At 32.6% G+C, this 22293-nt stretch overlaps 1 protein-coding gene and 1 pseudogene across 1 annotated transcript in view; one reads left to right on the plus strand and one right to left on the minus strand.

The window, feature by feature from the left end:
• Nucleotides 1-22293, plus strand: part of LOC18041584 (putrescine-binding periplasmic protein) — an 84117-nt gene that overhangs the window by 11629 nt on the left and 50195 nt on the right. The window lies entirely within an intron of this gene.
• Nucleotides 5533-10591, minus strand: LOC112097745 (annotated as a pseudogene).

Here is a 22293-nt window from a genome sequence, read left to right on the forward strand (position 1 = left end):
AAGTCTGAAGGAATTACATGCTAATTTAAACATACTTTTATTTACTTTGTCAATTAATTAATTAATTAATTACTATTTGACATTGGACGGTTCCTCTAATTAATTAATTACTATTTGACATTGGACGGTTCCTCTCTCCATATAAGCCTTCTGCAAAGCATTGCATCATTCACTTCGTTAAAAAATCTGTCGATGTCTGATTGTGAAGTCAATGGTGTCCTACGTGGTCAAGGTAAAAGAAAAGTGTTGATTGTGAATAAGCTGTTAATTAATTAATGTTGTTGCTCCTTGCTTCTAAACAGAGTTGCGCAATTTCACAAACTTGGAATATTTGAATTGGGTTCTTCCTCGCTCCATATAAGCCTTCTACAATTGCTTGAACAATTTATTTATTTATTATTGTTGTTGTTGTTGTTGTTGTTGAAGTGGGGTGGGCAAGCGTTCACTCAGTTAATATGTGGGGAATTAAATATTACAATCCAAGGTAGAATTGTGGAAAATTAAAGTAAAATGAGAAATATGGAAAGAAAGGAAGAAAGTGAAGGGCATGAAAGACTGGGAGAAGACTAAAGACCACCAAATAAGCCATCTTGTTGGTTGCAGAGGCAGAGAGACAGAGAGTGTGCATTTTGTCCAATTAAAAATGATAAAATTTATCATTTGTTTATATTGATTTATTAACTCTATTTTAAGTCTTAAGTCTTGGCGTCTTGGCATGTTTGCAGAATTTGATTCCTTGAGCAACTTAGAGGAGTTGGACATGAGCGGTAATGGAATAGACAATTTCGAGGTTCCTCAAGGTACACAATTAAAATATTATTTAATTACAATAATTTAATTTGTTTGATTAAGGAAGGCCCAAAATGTACAAAAACATAATTAAAAAAAATAAAGAAACAGAGAATTCATATTATTTCAAAAAACAAAAGGTAATACTATTATTTCAAAAAAAGAATGTAATAAAGATTTGATTCCGGTTCTTTAATCTTTATAGCAATTGAAAAACAATGTTGCTCTTTTCCTAAAGCATAAAATATGAAATGAGTCATAATTGAATTAGTCATTTATTTTGTTTAGATCTAAATTTAGACAATAAATTTTGATTTTTTTTTCAATCCTATCCTTATTATTATTGTTAAGCAGGTTACAGAGGTTTGTAATAAAGACATGGATTTCGCGCGCATTGCACTCAACACCAACTTTCTTCAAATCATCGGAGAATCGATGCCTTCTCTTAAGTACTTATCACTGCCAGATTCTAATCTTAGCACTGACAGCAAGACTCTTGATCGAGGTTAATGAGATGCTTCCACCCTCCCCTTTAAATCTATAATATTAATTTTCGATTAAATATATAATTATAGAAACCAATCACTTATAAAAGAATGCTATGCATTTGCCAATTTTTTTATATTCTACTGATTGATGAATTAATAAATTTTCAGCCCTCTATTCGTTGGTGCATCTACAAGAGTTGTACATTGCAACTCTTGTAGTAATTAATTAATTAATTAATTAAGTATTAGTTAATTAATTAATTAATTAATTTTTCGTATTATTAATAAAGCTAAATTTGTTGCTCCTTCCTTCTAATTCTGAACAGAGTTGCACAATTTCACCAACTTGGAATATTTGACATTGACCGGTTCATCAATATTCCCTTCGTTAAAAAATCTGTCGATGTATCACTGTGAAGTCAATGGTGTCGTACGCGGTCAAGGTAAAAGAAAAGGGTTGAATGTGAACTCACTCAATGATGTCCTACGTGTTCAACATTTTTATTTATTTATTTTATTGTTTAATCTTTCTGCTAGGTTTTCCTCATTCCAAGAGTTTGGAACATTTGGAGATGGATGACGCGCGCATTGCACTCAACACTAGCTTTCTTCAAATCATCGGTGAATCGATGCCTTCTCTTAAGTACTTATCACTGTCAGGTTCTACTCTTGGCACTAACAGCAGCAGGATTCTTAATCAAGGTTAATCAGAAGCTCCCACCCTCCCTTCTTAATCTATAATATTAATTTTCAATTAAATATTTAATTACACAAACCAATCACTTCTATATGAAAGAATACTCTGCATTTGTTAATTTTTATGTTGTAGTGATGGATGAATTAATAAATTTTCAGGCCTCTGCCCATTGGCGCATCTGCAACAGTTGTACATTGATAATAATGATTTCAGAGGTAGCTTGCCTTGGTGCATGGCAAATATGACATCCCTCAGAATATTAGATGTTTCTTCTAATCAACTTACTGGAAGCATCTCCTCATCTCCCCTCGTTCATTTGACATCCATTGAAGAGCTGATGCTTTCAAACAATCACTTTCAGATCCCAATTTCACTTGAACCACTTTTCAATCACACAAGACTCAAGATTTTATGGGCTGACAACAATGAAATAAAAGATGAAATAACTGAGTCACATTCTTTGATCGCCTCAAAATTCCAATTAAATAGACTCTTGTTGTCTTCCAGTTACGGAGACGGTTTCATATTCCCCAAATTCCTTTACCATCAACATGACCTGGAGTATATTGATCTCTCACACATAAAGATGAATGGAGAATTTCCAACTTGGTTGTTGGAAAACAACACAAAATTGAGCGACCTTTCTCTCATCAATGATTCTCTTGCAGGACCTTTTCGGTTGCCAATTCATTCACACAAGCGGTTAAGACTGTTGGATATATCCAATAACAACATCCGAGGCCACATTCCAGTAGAATTTGGAGATGTTTTACCAAGTTTATACGTTTTCAAAAATTCCATGAATGCTTTAGACGGTAGCATTCCCTCTTCATTTGGTAATATGAAATTCCTCCAAATTCTGGACTTATCCAACAATCACTTGACTGGTGAAATCCCCGAGCACTTGGCCATGGGTTGCGTCAACTTGCAGTCTCTTGCATTATCAAATAACAACCTACAAGGTCATTTGTTCTCTAGAAATTTTAACTTGACAAACTTGCAATGGTTACAATTGGAGGGCAATCACTTCGTAGGAGAGATCTCACAAAGTTTGTCTAAATGCTCCTCCTTAAAAGGATTGTTTCTTAATAATAACAATCTCTCAGGTAAGATTCCACGATGGTTGGGTAATCTCACATGGTTACAATATATTATAATGCCCACTAATCATCTTGAAGGCCCTATTCCAGTGGAGTTTTGTCAGCTTGATTTGCTTCAGATTTTGGACATTTCAGACAACAACATATCTGGAAGTTTACCATCTTGTTTCCATCCTCTCAATATCAAACAAGTTCATCTTTCAAAAAATATGTTACAAGGACAGCTAAAAAGAGGTACATTCTTTAATTGCTCTTCCCTTGTGACATTAGATCTTAGCTATAACCTCTTGAATGGCAGCATTCCGGATTGGGTTGATGGGCTTTCTCGGTTAAGCCACCTTATCTTAGGTCACAATAATCTTGAAGGTGAAGTGTCAGTTCAATTGTGCGAATTGAACCAATTACAATTGTTAGATCTTTCTAATAATAATCTTCACGGTTCTATTCCTCCTTGCTTTGATAACACCACACTTCATGAAAATTACAACAATAGTTCTAGTCCTGATGAGCAATTTGAAATATTTTTTTCCATCATCCTGATGAGCAATTTGAAATATTTTTTTCCATCAAAGGCCCTCAGGGAGGTGTAGAAAAGAAAATCCATGAAATTTTTGAGTTCACAACAAAGAACATTGCGTACATTTACCAAGGAAAGTGCTTAGCCTCCTATCAGGACTTGATCTTTCTTGCAACAAGCTAATCGGTCATATTCCTTCTCAAATTGGAAATTTGACAAGGATTCAAACATTGAATCTATCGCACAACAACTTGGCAGGATCGATCCCATCGACATTTTCAAACTTGAAGCATGTCGAAAGTTTGGATCTTTCCAACAACAAATTGAATGGAAAAATCCCTTATCAACTAGTGGAGTTAAAGACATTGGAGGTTTTCAATGTGGCATACAATAACTTATCAGGAGAAATTCTAGAATGGAAAGCACAATTTGCAACCTTCAACGAGAGTAGCTATGAGGGAAATACTTTTCTTTGTGGACTGCCATTGCCCATTTGTAGATCACCAGCAACTACGCCGGAGGCTTTAATTGGCAATGAAAGAGATGATAATTTAATTGACATGGACAATTTCTTTATCACATTTACAACATCGTACGTAATTGTGATATTCGGAATTGTTATTGTTTTATATGTAAATTCTTATTGGCGACGTAGATGGTTTTACTTTGTTGAAATGTGGATAACTTCATGTTACTATTTTGTTGTTGACAATCTTATTCCAACAAGATATTGTCATTGAAATTAATTACGATTCTTTAAGTTCTAATCAAGTTTGCTTAGGAAATAAGTTTTTTTTTTTATTTTTTATTAAAATTGTAGTAGTATTTAGCGTTATATAGCTTCCAACTTCCAAGCACTTCACATTTGTCTCTACACTTAAAAAGCTAAGTGATCATGTTTTGCAGATCTAGATTTAGAGCAGGATGGATCCAAACCCATATCTGTCCATCATAGCTTATAGCTTCCCTATATTGTGCAGCATACTTAAATAAGAGAATCATCTCCAATGTTAAAAACAGCCGCTCTATAACATTCATTTAGAAACTATATTCAGAATAGTTTTATAATCATACACAATAAATGAAACACCTAGATGCACTTGATTGCCTATTTTACTCTGAAAAAGAACGAGTATGGTGCTATCATCATCTTCTCAATTAGCAACATTAACACCAAATCCAGCGATAGACCCAGACATTTCATCAAGAAAAGTATATATCTAATAAAGTTGAAGCTTGACAAAAAATTCAGGAAGATTAATGCCTCGCCAACATCAAAGTAGAGATGAAGCAGTATTCTCAAAGCTAAAACTCTCAAATCCACCACCAGAATTTCATATCTCCTCAACAATTTTAAGCACTAAAGATAATTAGGATCTAACATTAGTTTTTTATATATTAGTTTCATAATTTACAAATCAATGAAGATGAAGATTATGCTAATGAATTCAAATTATACCATACATTCTCGAGATGTTACTAAAAATTTCTAAGTCAATCCCACATATTTCATAATTTTAAGACTAGAAAATTTCATTAGTTAGAAGTTTCATTACCTTCAAGTGGAAGATGAAGAACATTATACAATTGATTCAGATTATACCATACATACTCCAAATGCAACTAGAAATTAACAAGTTCATGCGCACATATTTCATAACATTATGATTGGAAAGTTTCACAAAGAGAAATTCTAAATTCAATCTCTTGCATCAAGGCAGTTTGATTGATTGAGTTACTTTCTGATCAAGCTACTAATATAACATTCAAGTCAGGGAGAAAGTAAATTAAAACGGGGAAGAAACAACAGTAAAAATTTGTTGCTAAACATGATGTGTATTTTTTTTTAAGGCAATTTGGAAACACAGTTGTTACTACAGATATTCTCCTCAACTTAGAGATAAATACAAATATTAAAATGCATATGATCGCACATATTACTTGGAGCTTAGTAAGATTTCATTAAGAGAAGCAATCAAACCACTTATCAATTGTTGCAATCGTTCTATAAGCTAAAATAGCAATATAATACAAGAAAAAGAACATATAGATACTTGGCAAGAGTTCATTAAGAAGTCGCATCACATTCGGGTGAGTTTGCTTCTGATATCTTGCTAGCTGGGGCTTTTTCTTGTCTTTCTACGTATGCCGAGGGAAACCAACCAGCTTGGCCCTTGCATTCACCTTCCGACCATCCAGTAGGAGCCACCTTGAGAAGTTATAACTAAAACAGTGAATTAAACAAAAGTTGACCGTTCAAAGACCTAAGGGGAAAACTAATTCTTTTACGTAGGAGGAGTGAATTAGTTGTGATCACTGAAATAACAGCATAACTATGGAAGCATAACAAGATATACATTCACACGTCTATAAGGGTAAACTGGGTGGTTTAGAACTGAGCTAGCAACCCTACTATATTCTGATTTGCACTTCAATGTAAAAGGGAATATATGGTAGGAAGAAAGAAAACCAACCATCATTTGTTAACTCATTGCTTTTCAATCAAAATTTTAAGAACAAAATGCCATGTGCTTTGAACATCAAATAAGTATAAGCATTAATTCTAAATTCCACGTATCATAAGTTAGAAGGATAAGTTAATAGCATAGTAGAAAAATCTATGTGTTGTTATTTAGAGGGGAAAGTACCTGGCGAACCACAACATAATCATCAATTGAAAGACTTAGCTCTCCATTTGCTTGAGCATCAAATGGATGTATAACCTACAAGATAATGGGATAAATAGAACTTAATCTTAAAAAAAGCATAACAAAAGCAGCAACAGTAGCAGCAGCGTTCATTGTAACCACTATGATCATGGCCAACAAAGATATATTAGAAATAAAATTCCATTTTTACTACGACATTAATATGTACTATATGATATCATGACGATTGAGTTACCAAGAGCTATCAAAGTCCAATAAATTCTGTATAACTTTATGTAGTTATTCAAATTATGGATCAGATTTTAAATCTGAAATTTTGACTGCTCTCCACAAAACATGGCCTATGCACAAGAAAGTCATAGATAATGAGGATTACAAGTGTCTGACATCTTTTGAGTGATGAATTTAACACGAGAGCTTATGGTCAGTCAATTTCCTCTGCCTAGCAATATAAGCTTTCTCGGCCAGATTTATCATCAAATACATAGATTGCCCCCAAGTCACATCCATATAAACATAGTTTTTCTAGGTAAACCAAGTAAGGAGAATCATAATTCAGACATAATCATAAAAAGACCCATCTAACTTAAGAGAAAATCTCAAAAAGAGGGATGTTGAGCTATCAGTCTTGTATCTATAAGCAATATCAAAGCTTCCTAAGAATGACTTCCTCAGCACCACATTTGGACACTTTTAGAGCAATTTTATTTGGGGGAAAAGAATTTTCAAGGTGTTAACTAATAAATTTTAAAAAATAATTACAATTTGTCCTACAATTATATGACAATTTATCTGGGATGAAAGGATACAGACAGACATCTTCCACTTTCAAGACTAATCACTACTTCCGTAGATGTTTTGCAATAATACAAATACTTGACCAGATGGTAGAAAAAAATTTTATTGCTCCAAAATTAAAATAAGAATGCAATATGTTAAGCAAAAGACTGTGCAACATCAAATTAATTGATAAGTTTGTAATTCAGTAAATTAACAACTTTCATGGTAAAATACAACAAATTTCTTTTCAAAAAAAAAAAAAAAAATTAAAAGACAGCATTCAATTTTGTGCGCATCTTATTTCTTAAGACTTTCCAGAAGGGCAATAGAGGGACTTTCACCTATGCAAGAGAGCAGAAGCCTTACTTTCGCTATAAAGTAGACGTCATTCTGATTAATATGCGTTTGCAAATCAGCTCCATTTGAATCAGGATTCTGATAGACACATGAGGCATTTACATCCATTTCCAAAGTCACATGTTGCGAGGAGGACTCATTTGATTGCTCCTCTAGGATCATCTAATTCAAGTAGCAAGGGTTGGAAGAGAATAAAAAGTCACAATTATTCTTTTGCATAAGTGAGACGAAAATGATAAATGCAATATTATCAGCAGTAAACAAGAAGAGAACACTCCAAGGAATAGATAGATGCGGAAAAGCAAGGTAAAATGCACAGTTCCAAACCTCCGCATACAACTTCTCTCAAATAGCAATAACGTGTTGATGATATGTTTTCTCAGCATCTACCTGCAAAGGCCCGAGACCAGGAAAACAACAATAAAACCACTAGCTAAAGGAGAAAGTAAAGAAAGAAATACACTTGACATAAATCTTGACAAGAAGCACAATTTAAGACATAACAAACCCCAATCATATTGTTTAGAACTACCATTCGTTATTTCGTTATTGTTGCATTTCGAACAAGTGTTGACTTAATTCAACATTGTTGGAAAGATAGGCTTTTAGAAGCGGAAGAAAGCCACTCAAACCAAAGTGATTGTCCTTGTATTGATCAAGGGATGTAAACATATTACATTTGCAGGATGAGTTTTAATCACTCCCCTGATTTATTTGGGTTGCAGTAAAACTAAGCGAGCAACTGTTTGACTTTCAAGCAACATCTAAATCAGCCATTAAAATTCAAATAAAATTATAATAGAATAATAACAGGCCATCTTGCATAAAAAATTAAGTTTAATTTGTGAATTTTTTTCTATAGACATGTTAGTTCCTGCTATTGAAATGTTAAAAGCATTGAAAAATTATTCAATAAATTATGCAAACATTAAAATAGAGGATATATTAAAAAGTTTCTAATTACAATGCTAAGATTTCCTATATTTTAGCATTTGCATATTTTAATTTATTTAAAAGCTACGTCGATCAACTTTGGGCGTGAAGATTTTAGCTTCTACGAGACTTGATTGGAATATGCATAAGGAAGAGTGTTAAAATATGATGCATCCAACGAAAGACAAACCACGTGTAGTCTTTTAATTAAGCCAAAGTAGCAGCTCAAACAAATGACACTTGGACCAACATGCAATCATGAAGTGGCCGGAAAAAGGACAAATGCAACTTTGGCTTAAATAAAAAGTTGACAATAACATGAAGATAAGAGGCAGAATGTCAACACATGCATAGGCACACACAAGAAAGTATTAACTTATATACCATAGCAAAAAGTCTTTGATAGGTCATCTGTTGCTGCTGTGATTCAACTGACAGCATGGCAGCTGTCGCTTCTCTACCAAGAGCCATTATTGTAGATTTAAGCTCGGTCAATCTTGCTTCTGCATTTCGAAGCTTCACAGCACTCTCTGCTGATATATCAGATTCCCTAATCTTTGATCGGCGCCTAAATACTTCAGCTGCCGGGTGAAAATATTCAATATAAATCTAACATAATTCTAATCTTGCCTTATACATGCATATGTTAACTCAAAGCTTACCTGGGCTTCAACTTCATGTCGAAGTTTGTCATAACGATGAGTCAGGTGTCGAGCATCTTCCAAAGGTGTTCCGTTGATTAACGCCCGTAGTGGCTCAGGTACCTACATGTCCAAAAACCTGTAACATAGTTAGAAAAATGAAAAGAAAGAGCGAAACCTCAATTAAAAAGTTCCTCCAACATAATCATGGAATTTGGGCCTACTTCAAGGATATATATAAGGATAATTTATGCAATTTTGGGTCTGAGGATGATTCATATTAGGTTAGTGTTCTTCTCTTCTGTATTTAAGGTTAAAATAGAAATAAACCTATGAAAATATCTAAATTAGGGCTGTAAGACTTCCACATGCATCCTTCAGTCTCATGGATTTGATTTTACTATAGATGCAAGTGTCTTTAAAGAAAATGCTTGGAGTCAATTGAGAGAACTCACGGCCAAAAACTTGTCACACGCTAGTCTTTGCTAGTGATGTAAGAAGTCACAAGGTCTCTTCAACATTTGAACCAATAAAATTATTAAGTCATGGATGTCACTAGCAATGATTTTAATATAAAACATTACATATTTCAGAGTTGAAACTTTAAAATGGATTCTTTTATTCAGTATCTTAGAACTAAGTTTCCTTATGAGAAGATAATAGTTTCAGTAGTAATTTACATATAATTTTCTATATTTGAATTATTTTCTAGTTAGGGATGAACTAACCTGATCACGAAGAATCCCAAGCAAAGTTTCCCTCTCATTTTCCATCAAATCATGTGAAGTGCCAAATTGAAGAGCAGCTCTTGCAACGCAAGAATTGTCACTTTGATTCTCCACTCCATACTTGCAACAATCTTCGGCCAACTTTCTCGCTACAATATTTGAATACAAAAATATTGTACACAAGAACTAGTCAAGAAAATAAAAAAAAAATCAAATATTATAACGAGAGCAAGAGCAAACATACAACCTATTTCCATTTGTTTCAAGCTTACTGAAACAAACACTTCAACGCCACGGACAACATTCCTCTGAAAATGCTGCGCTACAGAGCATATATTCCAAATTATTGTTCAGATAAAACCATACAAACCATCATAATTATTCAACATACATTAAGCTCCGTTTTGTAAATACTTGCAACTTCAGTCTAGAAAATACAGTTGTTTGTACCATATTTGACAAAATTATTATTTAAAAATCATAACTAATTACCAAAAGGCACAATAAATCAATATCAAACAGAGTCTTATTATTAGCTAAAGGAGGATGGTGCCTTAGCTGCCCTGGTGGAATTGTATAGATTTTGAAGTTGTTGGTGACACTCAATTTCAGATTCATCAACCGCAACATTTTCAATACCAAGATGGAGCAGATGCTTCAATACTGCCTGTACAAACCATAAAAAACTAATGAAAAATAAATAAAATCGAGAAATTTCACTAACTAAAAGTCTAAATATAATTTTTTAAAAAAGAAAAGAAACGGACTTGCTGCTGCTTGGCGACTTGTTCTCGGAGCTTGATTGCCTGTTTCTTGATAGCTTCCATACTGTTTCTTTCAAAAAGCGACGACGGCTCAGCTCATGGAAGTGGAAAAAAAAAGTGTGATCGAGAAAAATGAAAAGGCGTGAATAATTTTTGACAAAAAGCGAAAATCAAGGAAAGCCGGCTCTTTGCAGAAAATAAAAAAAGAAAAGAGAAAAAAGAAAATTATAAGTTTGAAAGGAGTTGACTTTTGTGTGCAGAGCATGACATTAGACTTTTGTGGACCAAATTCAAAAGCCGCACGGCCCAGAAGCTTTTGAATAGAAAAACTTGCATCAGCCTCAATCACTTCTTAATATGCATAAGTGCATAAGTGCGGTGTGGCTCCATTTTTTGTCGTCTACAATAAAAGTATGTTGTTTTATTCTTCTTATACTTTACGTTTGCATCAGCCTCAATCACTTCTTAATCGCTTGCTTTAACTGCATCGCTCTCTCTGTGCTCTTCTATATATGTAACGGTTATGCGGTTGTAGTTCACGACTGAGGCTACGGGTTGGTTTGACGTGGCAGTTACGTTACAAGGGGATAAATAAGATTGGTTTCAACAAACCCACTAATTTTATAAAATTCGAGTAATATAGAATAAAATAAAAAAAATAAATACAAAATTGGCTTTTATTTTTTATGGTTGACTGTATTTTGTGTTCTCTTCCGGCACTACTACAATTGTTCCCTATATATTAGTCACACCCATATATCATTAACACAAGAAATGAAATCTAATGTCACCTATTTAGTTAAAGAATCACTCATGAAAAATTTTTACCATTTTGATTTGAGGATCCATATTTTGAACTGCAAGCTAATGTTCATCAAGAATCACTAATGTTCATAAAAATCAGAGTATGGCCATTGAGTAGAAAAACTATTTTTGGACAAATTATTTTTGTTGATAGAAGAATTTCTTAAGGGACTACTAAAATTATTAATAAAAATGTAGAACACACCCACATATCGTCAACACAATTGACTTTAAGGATCCATGCTTTGAATTGCCGCCTAATGTTCATCAAGAACAGAGTATGACTTGTGAGTAGAAAATTTTATGATTTTGGCCCGAAATAAAAAGAAATTAAATTAGATGAGAATCTGCCACTTTCTCATGAAGAAAGGCATACGGAGCATACCATGGTACCATACAATACAAAGAGTCTCTGTTCTCTGTTTTTCAAACTCTAAAGGGGCCAATATTCCCGAATTCTCCCTTGAAAATTCTGATTACGACATTATTCATCGCTTGACGCAATCAAAGTAGCGACAAAGTTAAGAAAAATATGAGTCCTAAGCAATTGCTAGGTAGGGTTCCTGAGAGTAAAATTGTCCAAAGCATTATATGCATACATGGTGTGGTACATAAAGCACGTTGAATTCCACACTATAACACAAACCCAGAAAGACAAGTAATAACTCAACTGATATAAAGACAAAAAGAAGATAAAATGATATAGAAAAAAAAAATTTCAAAGAGACAGCAACATTCGATAGACTGAAGCTACTTGATCTGCTCATTGATTGCAGCCTTAAACTTACAAATAGTTACTGTACGCTAGTGCTCTAAGAAGTGAAAATGATGCGAGCCCTTATTCCCTTTTGACTTCCATTTACTGTCAAACATTCTAGTAATACAAAAAATTGTTTAGATATCTTGCTATAAATATAGCCGTTTGACTGTCATAATAAAGTCACACACAACCATTCTTATTAAATTAGCAAGATCAAACACTGCCCTGGATCTTGAACAGATCCACGCAAGTTGCACAACTTACGATTGAATCCGGCCAGAAACAATCAACTCTTTAGCAAGAACAATTAATCAGAGTCAAGAAACAAGTTTAATGAATATAAACCTATAATTGAAACAAGCATAGCCAAGAAACAAATAGAGATTTTACATGTTTCAGTTGTACCAAGGATGGCACAACCTACACCACGGGAGAAGCTTTCTGGTGACCCCAATCTGCTTAGTTAATAATAGAGATTTCAGAGAATAGGCTATAACCCTCTCTCCCTCTTCAATCTCTCTCTATTTTGTTCCCATTGATGACCCCAATCTGCTTAGTTAGCCAGCTTTATAGCTGCATCAGTAACAAACCAGCAAACCCAGATTGAGCAGATTGACGACACGTGGATAACGGCTTTAACGAACCTGGTTAAGAACTGCTCACATGTTCGTCACGCGTACTGCTTAAATGATGGCCAAAACGACTTCAAACAAATGTCGTTTTGAGGCTTATGAATTACAAGTGATAACACGCGTGTCTCATGACTTTTAAATGCAACAACGTGCCCAAAACGCCGTCGTTTTACTCTGTTGAGTTTGATTCATTACTAAGCTTTATGACTGGCAATGGAGATGATGATAATTTAATTGACATGGACAGTTTTTATATCACTTTTACTTGCAATTGTAATATTGGGAATTATTGATGTTTTATATGTGAATCCTCATTGGCCAAAACTAGTGGTTTTATCTTTGTTGAAATGTAGATGACCTCTCGTTACTATTTTATTATAAACATATAGTTTCGTAAGTGAAACTATATGTTTATAATAAAATTAACATATAGTTTCGTTACATTTCAGCCTCATTAAGATTCTCAAATACCAGTCAGGTTTTCTTAAGAAATAAATTTTTTCCATTAAAATTGCAGTAGTATTTCCAAGCATATCGCATTTTCTATGATTTTTCATAAATTAATTAATCTGCGGTGCCAATATCAGATTTAGTTTTTCAAACTAAATAATCAAGAAAGCAAACATACAAATATACAGTTTAGAGGGGTAAACTAGGCAGGTGGTTTAGATTTTAGAACTAAGGCAGCTACCTCACTAAATTCCGATTCGTACAGTGAACTGCAAGAAATTGAGAAAACAATGTATTTATAATTTAATAGAATCATAACAGATGAAGTGGAATGAAGTTGAAAGTTTAAATAACAAATCCTTGTTCTTGAGTTTTTACGACGTCGTTACTCCTTCAAGTGGCAGATTATGCAAGTGAATGCAGAAACACAATGCATCTTCCGCGGGATGATACATCAAAAGGCGGGATTTGTTTATGCCTTCAGATTAGCAATTTCACTCATATAGAAAATTAATTTTTTATATATACTAATCAACACTAAATTGATTATGTGTTGTATGTTTATATGCTAATCAACACGAAATTATATTGAATTATTAACATTCATATTCCTAATAAAAATTATTTTCCATTAGTATTCAAAATTTTCACTTATAGAAAATGCATTTTACGTGAATACTAGTTATTGTGTAAATTTGAATGATAGCAAAAAATAAACCTATTTGAAAACTGTAAGGGTGTGTTGGGATATTTTACAACTGTCGGAATCTGGTAGGATATTGCACCATTTGCCCAATATTTTTAGACGTACTCTAACCGGTATTCAAGATAAGTAAAAGTAACAAGCGTGGCAAAATAAAAAAATTAAATTCGTAATTTGTAAATGAATTTTCCTGACATGTATAGTAGATGAAGTTGTTGATCCTTTCTTTGGATTATTTCAGCTCTGGTTGTGGGTCACCGATGAGCCGAAGTCTTATTTTAATTTTATTTAAACTCATCATAAGATTCGTGGAGCACCTAACTAACTTAACTGACTGTGCAGAGCATCTCAACATGGCATATTTAACCATCATTCAAGTGATGGGTTTAATAAGACTGCTTTTGTTCTATCAACTATCAAGTTCCTCTGCCTCTAAGCAGAATTACTATTGCAGGGCCAAAAGGAAAATGAAAACGTGTGAACTCCAACAACCACCCCACAATATTTTAATGATCTCAATTAATATTTAGAACAAATATTTTAAAAAGTAACCAACAAAGTGTTGGCTCCACTGGCAATGGAGTCCCCTTAAGTGGTTTGACTGGGTTTGCTCCCCAGTTCGAGTCGCAGGGAAGTCGCCTTTGTTGGGAGAACCTGTGCCTCCCGGTTCGAGCGGGGACTTCTAGTCTGGGTTGTGGTACGGGCTTAAAGGTGCCTCCCACAGTTGGGACCCTCCCCAGGATACCTCGTGGATAAGACCAAAAAAAAAAAAAAAAAAAATATTTTAAGAAGTAAATCTCATTATATCTCTCATTATTACGTATCTCTGTAATGTATTGAATTAGAAGAACAAAAAATTCAACTCACTCAAAAAAAAAAAATGCTGGTAGCTTCGTAATAATTACTGTATCGACTGCACCAGATAAAGTTTTGTAAAAGAATTCTGATATTTGCCCGGGTCGAACCCCGAAAATAACTTAAATGGTATCGTTTTGATTTTTTTTTTTTTTATACTCCAAAACGTTGCCGTTGTGACTTACCATTTCCGTCTCACTTACCATTTAATGCTCACAACTCAAATAAAAAGCCCAGAAACTAGAATCAAACTTTACAGAAACTAGAATGCCCAGAAACGTTGGATAGCAGGAACGTATGTAAAGAGAGTAAACAAGAGGGATTAAACAGAACGTACGTTTTCTTCACTTATTATTAGCAACAAACACCCTACACAATACAAAATACACATTTAATGCTCACAACTCAAATAAAAAGCCCAGAAACTAGAATCAAACTTTACAGAAACTAGAATCAAACAATACACATTTCATTTCTTCAAGGTTAGGGAGAGACTCAGGGGAGTGATTAATTAACAAAAATAAGAATAATAATACCAACATTTGTACAGGTCAAATAAGAATAATAATACTCAACTTAATACCCAGTATATACAAACAAATGCCCAGGTCATCGTCCCCATTTTGCCATAACCTAAAGAGGAAAAAACGAAGCACTACCTCAGGCTGTGAACTTTGCCGCTTCGTGAGTTTAATTTCCCGAACAAGTTTCGGCTACCAGCGTTACCAGCGTTGACGGTGACCGTTGGTGGATCCCGAATGCCTGGACCTTGGTCGAGGAAGGAAAGTAACGAATTTTTTGAACAAACGAAGAAACGAAGCACCGAAGAGATTTACGGTCAAACGGAACAAGACCAACTTGCTCTTCTATCTATGGCTTTCCCAGTTGAAACGAAGAAACGAAGAGGAAGATGTTTAATTCTTCTCAAAATCGTCCATCAGAAATGGCAACGTTTTGGAGTATAAAAAAAAGAAAAAAAAATCAAAACGACGCCGTTTAAGTTATTTTTGGGGTTTGACCCAGGACAAACATCATTTTCCTTTATAAAATAATAAGTTCTCATTAGTGGTTTTTCGTTTTTTATTTTTCTTTTCCGGCACACCTGATCAAGAATTCTATTTTGTTAACTAATCAATTGCAAAGCATAAGTGTTGAACGGTACAAAAAAATTTGAAAAAAACACTTAAAACGTGGGGAAATGAGAAATATAGAAAGAAAGGAAGAAAGTTAAGACATGAAACTGATCTGCAGTGAAATTGATAATCATGTTTCTATTTCGTTAACTAATCAAACGGAAAACTGAAACTGTAAACAAACATTAACACGTGTGGACTCTGCTAGCTGCCCTACAAGTCTACAATAATAATTGAGTACCTTTGATTCATCCTTCTATGAATTTCTAGCTGTATTGACCCCAACTGCTAAAGTTTTGTAAAATTAAAAAAAAAAAAAAACTGGAATTTCAACAAAATTCAAAACGTGTGAAATTTAATTTTTGGCCATGTGGAACAAAATGTAAATTAAGGAAAAAGTATAAATCTCAATTGCTTAGTATGGTTAGGATTTTGTGAGCATCACTAAAAAGTGAAAACTATGAATGATAGAGGTGATGTTTGCAACATGAATAAACGATGAACTGAATCAATTGATGATCGTAATTATATAATGAACAAAATTAACAAAATCAACAAAAGTTAATAAAAATTTATTTTAATAATAAAAAATCAATAAAACTTATTATTTTGCGGCGCTCTAACCATGGAGTATCATAATCATAATCTTCTTTTAAGAAAATTATAACTTATTTCAAATAGCACCATAACATAATTCTAGATATTTAAAAGAAAAGCATTATCCACCTGAAATGACTTGAAGTCTAAAGAAAAGCATTATCTCATAGGCGTTGAAGAATTTAATAATTTTATTCGTCAGAAGAATAGGATATTGGCTTCAATAAATTTAATTTAAACCAACTTTTATTTACTCCATCAATTAATTAATGCCATTTGGTTTTGAAAAATTCAATAATTAAATTCTCACGTTTCATGTGTTTGAAGTTAAATTATTCATTAACTAGAACTCTGTTCAAAATTGACTGTCTTGTGGTTCCCAAATGTAGTTGTAATATTGAATGAAAGTAAAAACTTTCTATGGCGAGTTTAAATCTAAATCTGAACAATGAATTTTGACTTTCTCAATGCTATTCTAATTACAAAAATTATATTGATTGATTTATTGTTACAGTTACTAGCCTTTGAAAATGGATGGATTTATTGATTCCGTGACCAAATTATGCCTGCCTAACGCTGCAACTATTAAAAAATCTAATATTTAATGCACATGTTAAAAGATTTAAAATTTTATGCATTTATTAATTGTTATAATCTAAAAAAAAATTAATTCGTTCAGGTCAATCTGAGTTGGTGCATCTGCAGAGCCTTTTTTTTTTTTTTCCCCTTATTGACCATAACTTTCGACTTATTAATAGTTATATCAAAGGGTGTGGGTGTTTTACCTCATCATGTCTTCAAGCGGAAGATGAAGACTATGCAAGTGAATTCAGGAATACTGCATGCCATTAAATTTGTAGTTTTTACATGTTGATCAGCAGGATACAACATTAAATTTTGTCATTGACAATATTGCGTGCCAGTCATCTAAAGCATTACCTCACAAGGTTTTATGAGAAACGAAAGATGTGTTTGCTTTGAACAATTAAAGTTACTGCTACGGGCCTCCCCAAAGGTCAAGAAGACAGAACAGGAAGCTAATGCCATCAATGTTCATTTGAAGCTGTCTGTACATAGGCATTTCCCCTGCTTATGTACAAATAAATGAACAACCTTGAAGCTTTATTATTCTTGAAGCCTTATTATTCGCAACAAAAAGGGATTACTAATTGGAGAAGACTATACAGAGTTTCTCTCACACTTTCTCTCTGTCAATTTCATCTAGAAGTCCCTCTGAAAGCATCTCCCAAAACAGTTAGTCATCTTTTATGCTCTGTTTTCTAGAAACAGAGTCCTAACTAAATTGATTGACTGTACAGTGCATTTCAACATAGCATATTTAACCGTTTTAACAGTTATTTGGACCGTCTTCAGAGCTAACATCAACAAACTCATTCATATGCTTAATAATGAACGAATAGTCTTGGATCGATGTTTTGCAGCAAGAGCAACTCGACACAATCTGGATTCAACCTCCTCCTTTCTAACAGGGGATTTCGATTTGAGTTACTTTGTGCTCAAGCAAATTCACATCATAGTTTTGATTCTTTAGATATGAATTCATCACATTACATATATCAGATTAAGAGTAACAAAATTTGTAATTTACTGCGAAAAGAATAGGCACTAAAAAATGATTTCAAGACTATTTGACTACAAAAAGCAGCTGTCAGAGTGCTCTAAAAATTTCTGTAGGATATTTTGTAGCTGTTTAATATGTTATGATGGGCATATAATTCTCAAATTTTGATGCCTCTCAGCGAAAAATATATCAAAGTTTAGATTATGTGTTCGAGCTTTAATAAATGGTCGGAAAAAAAGCTGCTGTCAGAGTGCACTGAGTTAATAATAATAACGACAATAATAATAAACTAAGAAACAGAATTAATTACTACTGAATGGTCGGAAAAAAATTTGAAAACGTGTGAACTCCAATAATCACCCCACAAATTCAGCGGCGAATTTTGGAGAGGGCAAGGCCGGGCTTCTCCGAAAAAAATTTATTTAGTTACAAAATTATCTTTATTGAAACCTATATAAATTTTTTTCATATTAATTAGTCATGTTACCTCTTCAATTATCATCAAATTCTTGTCTGTTCATCATTTGGTGAATAAATGTGTGTCTAAATAATTTCAAATAACATTTAGAACAAATATTTTGAGAGGTAAAGTTTATTTTGTCTCGCATTATTAGGTGCATCTATAATTTCTTATTTACAAAATTATATTGTACGATAAAAATTTATTGAATTAGGGGGAAAAAAAAAGTTCAGCTCACTCAAAAACAAAAAAATGGTATTAACTTCGCCACCGCACAAATCTAGAATAATAATTATTCCTTAATTATCATGCTGGGGATCCTTTAATTTCTAGCCGTATTGACAGCACCAGGTAAAGCTTTGTAAAATAATAAGTTACTCATTAGTGGTTTTTAATCTTTTTAATTCTTTTTACCGCACACCTGATCAAGAATTTTATTTTGTTAACTAATCAATTGCAAAGCATTTACAAGTGTTGAACGGTACACAAGATTGGAAAAAAAAATCTTAAAAAACGTGCGGATTCGGGTGGCCACACCAGAAATCTATTACAATAATTAGCTTTGATGCTGGGAATCTTTTAATTTCTGGCCGTATTGAAATTTTTAAAATAACAAGTTCCCCTTCTCCTTTTTTTTTTTAAAAATATATATGCTTATAACAATTTTAGAATAATGACTCATTTGTAGAAGAACTTATGATTTCCCATTAATATTAATATTGAAGTGGGGTGGGTCAAATCTCAATTGCTTGAAGAATTTATTTATTATTATTAATATTATTAATATTATTAATATTGAAGTGGGGTGGGTAACGGACCAGCGTTTCACTCAATTCGTGGCGAATTAAATATTACCATCCAAGGTACAACTGTGGAAAATTAAAGCAAAATGACAAATATGGAAAGGAAGGCTGAAAGTAAGGCATGACGAAAGTCTTTGAGAAGGCTGAAGAGTACCAAAGAAGTCAACTGAAGGCTGAAGAGTACCAAAGAAGTCAACTGAAAGCTAGCTGGGGCCTGAGTGTATAAATTGTTAGATGTGTTTGTTATAAATAACATAGAGCCCTTTTGTTATTTATAGTTATAGAGAAAGAGAGAATGTGTGTTTTTTAATAGTTAGAGATATAGCTAGAATGGGTGGTTCAAAATCCAAAATGGTGACAATGTTAGTTCTCGTATTAATAATATTAGAAGAGGGCGCCGGGAGGTGGGGGAGTCGAGTGAGGGATGTTTGGAGCATGAGAAATTTGATCTTTTGTGGCTTAAACATTTCTTCAATTCCCCTTATACACTTCAAAACTGGGTAGATGAACAAAGGGAAAGGGTTGAGTGCAGCAACTCCACAGGCCGAGTGGTACAACTACACCTTGGTCTTACTAGGAATATCGATCTGGGAGAGTGGTATCTGAATGCTTCTCTATTTACTTCCTTTCAACAACTTGGTAACAAAATAGCCGGCTGCATGCGTTGAGAATGAAGGTCCTTCATTTAATTTAATTTACTTAATTTCTCCCTCCTAATTAATGTCTGTAACCATTAGGAGGAACAAGGGATTTTATTAACTCAAATATATGTAATGGAGGAGCTCATTCTTTGGTTTTACTTGCAGGTCTAGAAGCAGGTGTCATCTAACAGCTGCTTTGATAATTTCCCACCCCTTCATCTTTGATGGAAAGATGAAATAAAAACAAAATGGTGAAAATGGTATTGGTACCTGAGGCTATGTAATCTAATTCAACAACTGCACCATCAAAACGATTACATAAGTCCCAGAAGAATCAAACATTAGTTTGCAAAATATCAATTGCTGGAGGTTAGATTCTAACTTCCGCTCTTGATTTTTATGGGCATGTTGTATTGTACTTACTTACGAAAATCATATTTTAGTTTACTTACACTCAACGCTTGGATTAAAGTTTTAGGTGGGGCAAATTGAAGGAGACTAAAATGACTCAAAAAAATTGTTGAATGAGTGAGGGTTTTGTCTTCATTTAAGGAGCTCTTTATAAATTTTAGGATTTTTTTTCCTTGAGAAAATTTATGCCAACTTATTCTTTGCTTCTTTTCTGAAGGGACAAATGCAACTAAAAGTGTATTCTTGAATTCTCCAGGATAACAGACATATGTTTAATTAGATTCTCGAGCCTTCAAAACAATATAAAATTTTAGATTGATAAAATTTTATATATCTGAGCATGATGGTGTTTGACATGACTTAAAACTGTTTAATTTACTCTCACATACAAGAATGCCTAGTTATATTGTAGCTCAGAGTCTGAGGTTAATTTATAAAGAAATGATTTAATTTGTTTATTTAAGATTATCCCAAAAAATAAAAATAAAATTTAAATATATGTAATTTAATTTGAAAAAAGTTATGAAATTAATTATTTAGGGTCATGGATCCACTCTTAGTAATAAATACAATTTAATAAATTCTTTTTATTTTTATTTTTATTTTATTGCCCAAAAGATTAATTATATAAATTATAATTATTTTCGCATTAATTTTATTATGGATTAAGTACTTAATGTGCCAAAACTTAACTTATCTACAATAAGTCAAAATACCATTTTACCATACTTTATGCTAAGATATTAAGAATTCATGTGCCAAACTCCCATGTTTGTCTACAATAAATCAAAATTTCAAAACATAAAATATGGATCAAATTAAATAAAAAATAATTTAATTTATATAATTAAAAATAGAATTTGATTAAATCATATTTTTCTACTCAAAGTTTTACCTCACCCTAACTATTAGTATTTAGCTAAACATATTTGAAATAAATGAAATTATTAAAATTGAAAAATACATAATTAAAAAAATGGTATTTGAAAATTAGAAATAAAAATAATTTTATTTATTGAAAATGTATTACAAAGAGAGATGAGAAGAAGAATTTAAGGGGAAAGAAGAGAAGAAAATGTGTGGAGAGGTGTGTGAAATTATATTGTAAAGATGTTACACAAACAAATGAATAAAAAAAAACTAAATGAAAATTACACAAATTAAAAAGAAAATGAAAAGTAAATAAACAAGATAAATGTGCAAGAAAAAAATGCACAATAAAAATAAATAAACTGAAAAGTAATTAACTAAAATTAAAATAACTAAATAGGGGGTAAACAAAGTAAATGCCAAAAATAAAATAAGTGTGAAAATTAAATTACAGAATTAAAAGAAGAAAGAAAGAAAAAATAATTATCTCAAAGTGTAAACTCTTTTTCTTTTTTTTTTCAAATTTTAAATATTACCAGCCAATTAAGTGATTAATTCAAATTATTAGGCTTTAATAGTAATTTTTAAAATCAATATTCAGTTTATTGAGTCCAAATAAGGTCCAAAGAAGTTCAAGTTGTTGGTCTAAAATTGAGAATTTTGGGAAATATTGGCAACGGAACTATTCAAAAAGTTCTATAATTTTGTGGTCAAACTGCAATTATGAGAAGAATGATCCAAAAATTAGAATTTTTGGGGTGAGTGAGATTTAGAAAATTTTGTGGATATAACATAATTTAAGAAAGAAAAAGGAGGTAAATGAAAATTTACACAAAAAGTAAAAAAAGAAAGAAAAAAGAAAACAACATAAATACCTCTCCCAGCAACGGCGGTAAAAACTTAACACGACTTTAAAGTATTTAATTTACTCTAAAGTATAAGAGTAGCTAGTTATATTATATCGCGAGAAGTCCGAGATCGATCTACAAAAAAATGATTTAATTTATTTATTTAAGTTATCTAAAAAATAAATTAAATGCATGCAATTTAATTTGAGAAAAACTATGAAATTGAAGTAGTTAGGATTATGGATCTACTCCTAGTAATAAATGTAATTTAATAAAAAAAA

Source organism: Citrus clementina, unplaced genomic scaffold (genome assembly GCF_000493195.1).
Source record: "Citrus clementina cultivar Clemenules unplaced genomic scaffold, Citrus_clementina_v1.0 scaffold_5, whole genome shotgun sequence".
NCBI lineage: Eukaryota > Viridiplantae > Streptophyta > Magnoliopsida > Sapindales > Rutaceae > Citrus > Citrus x clementina.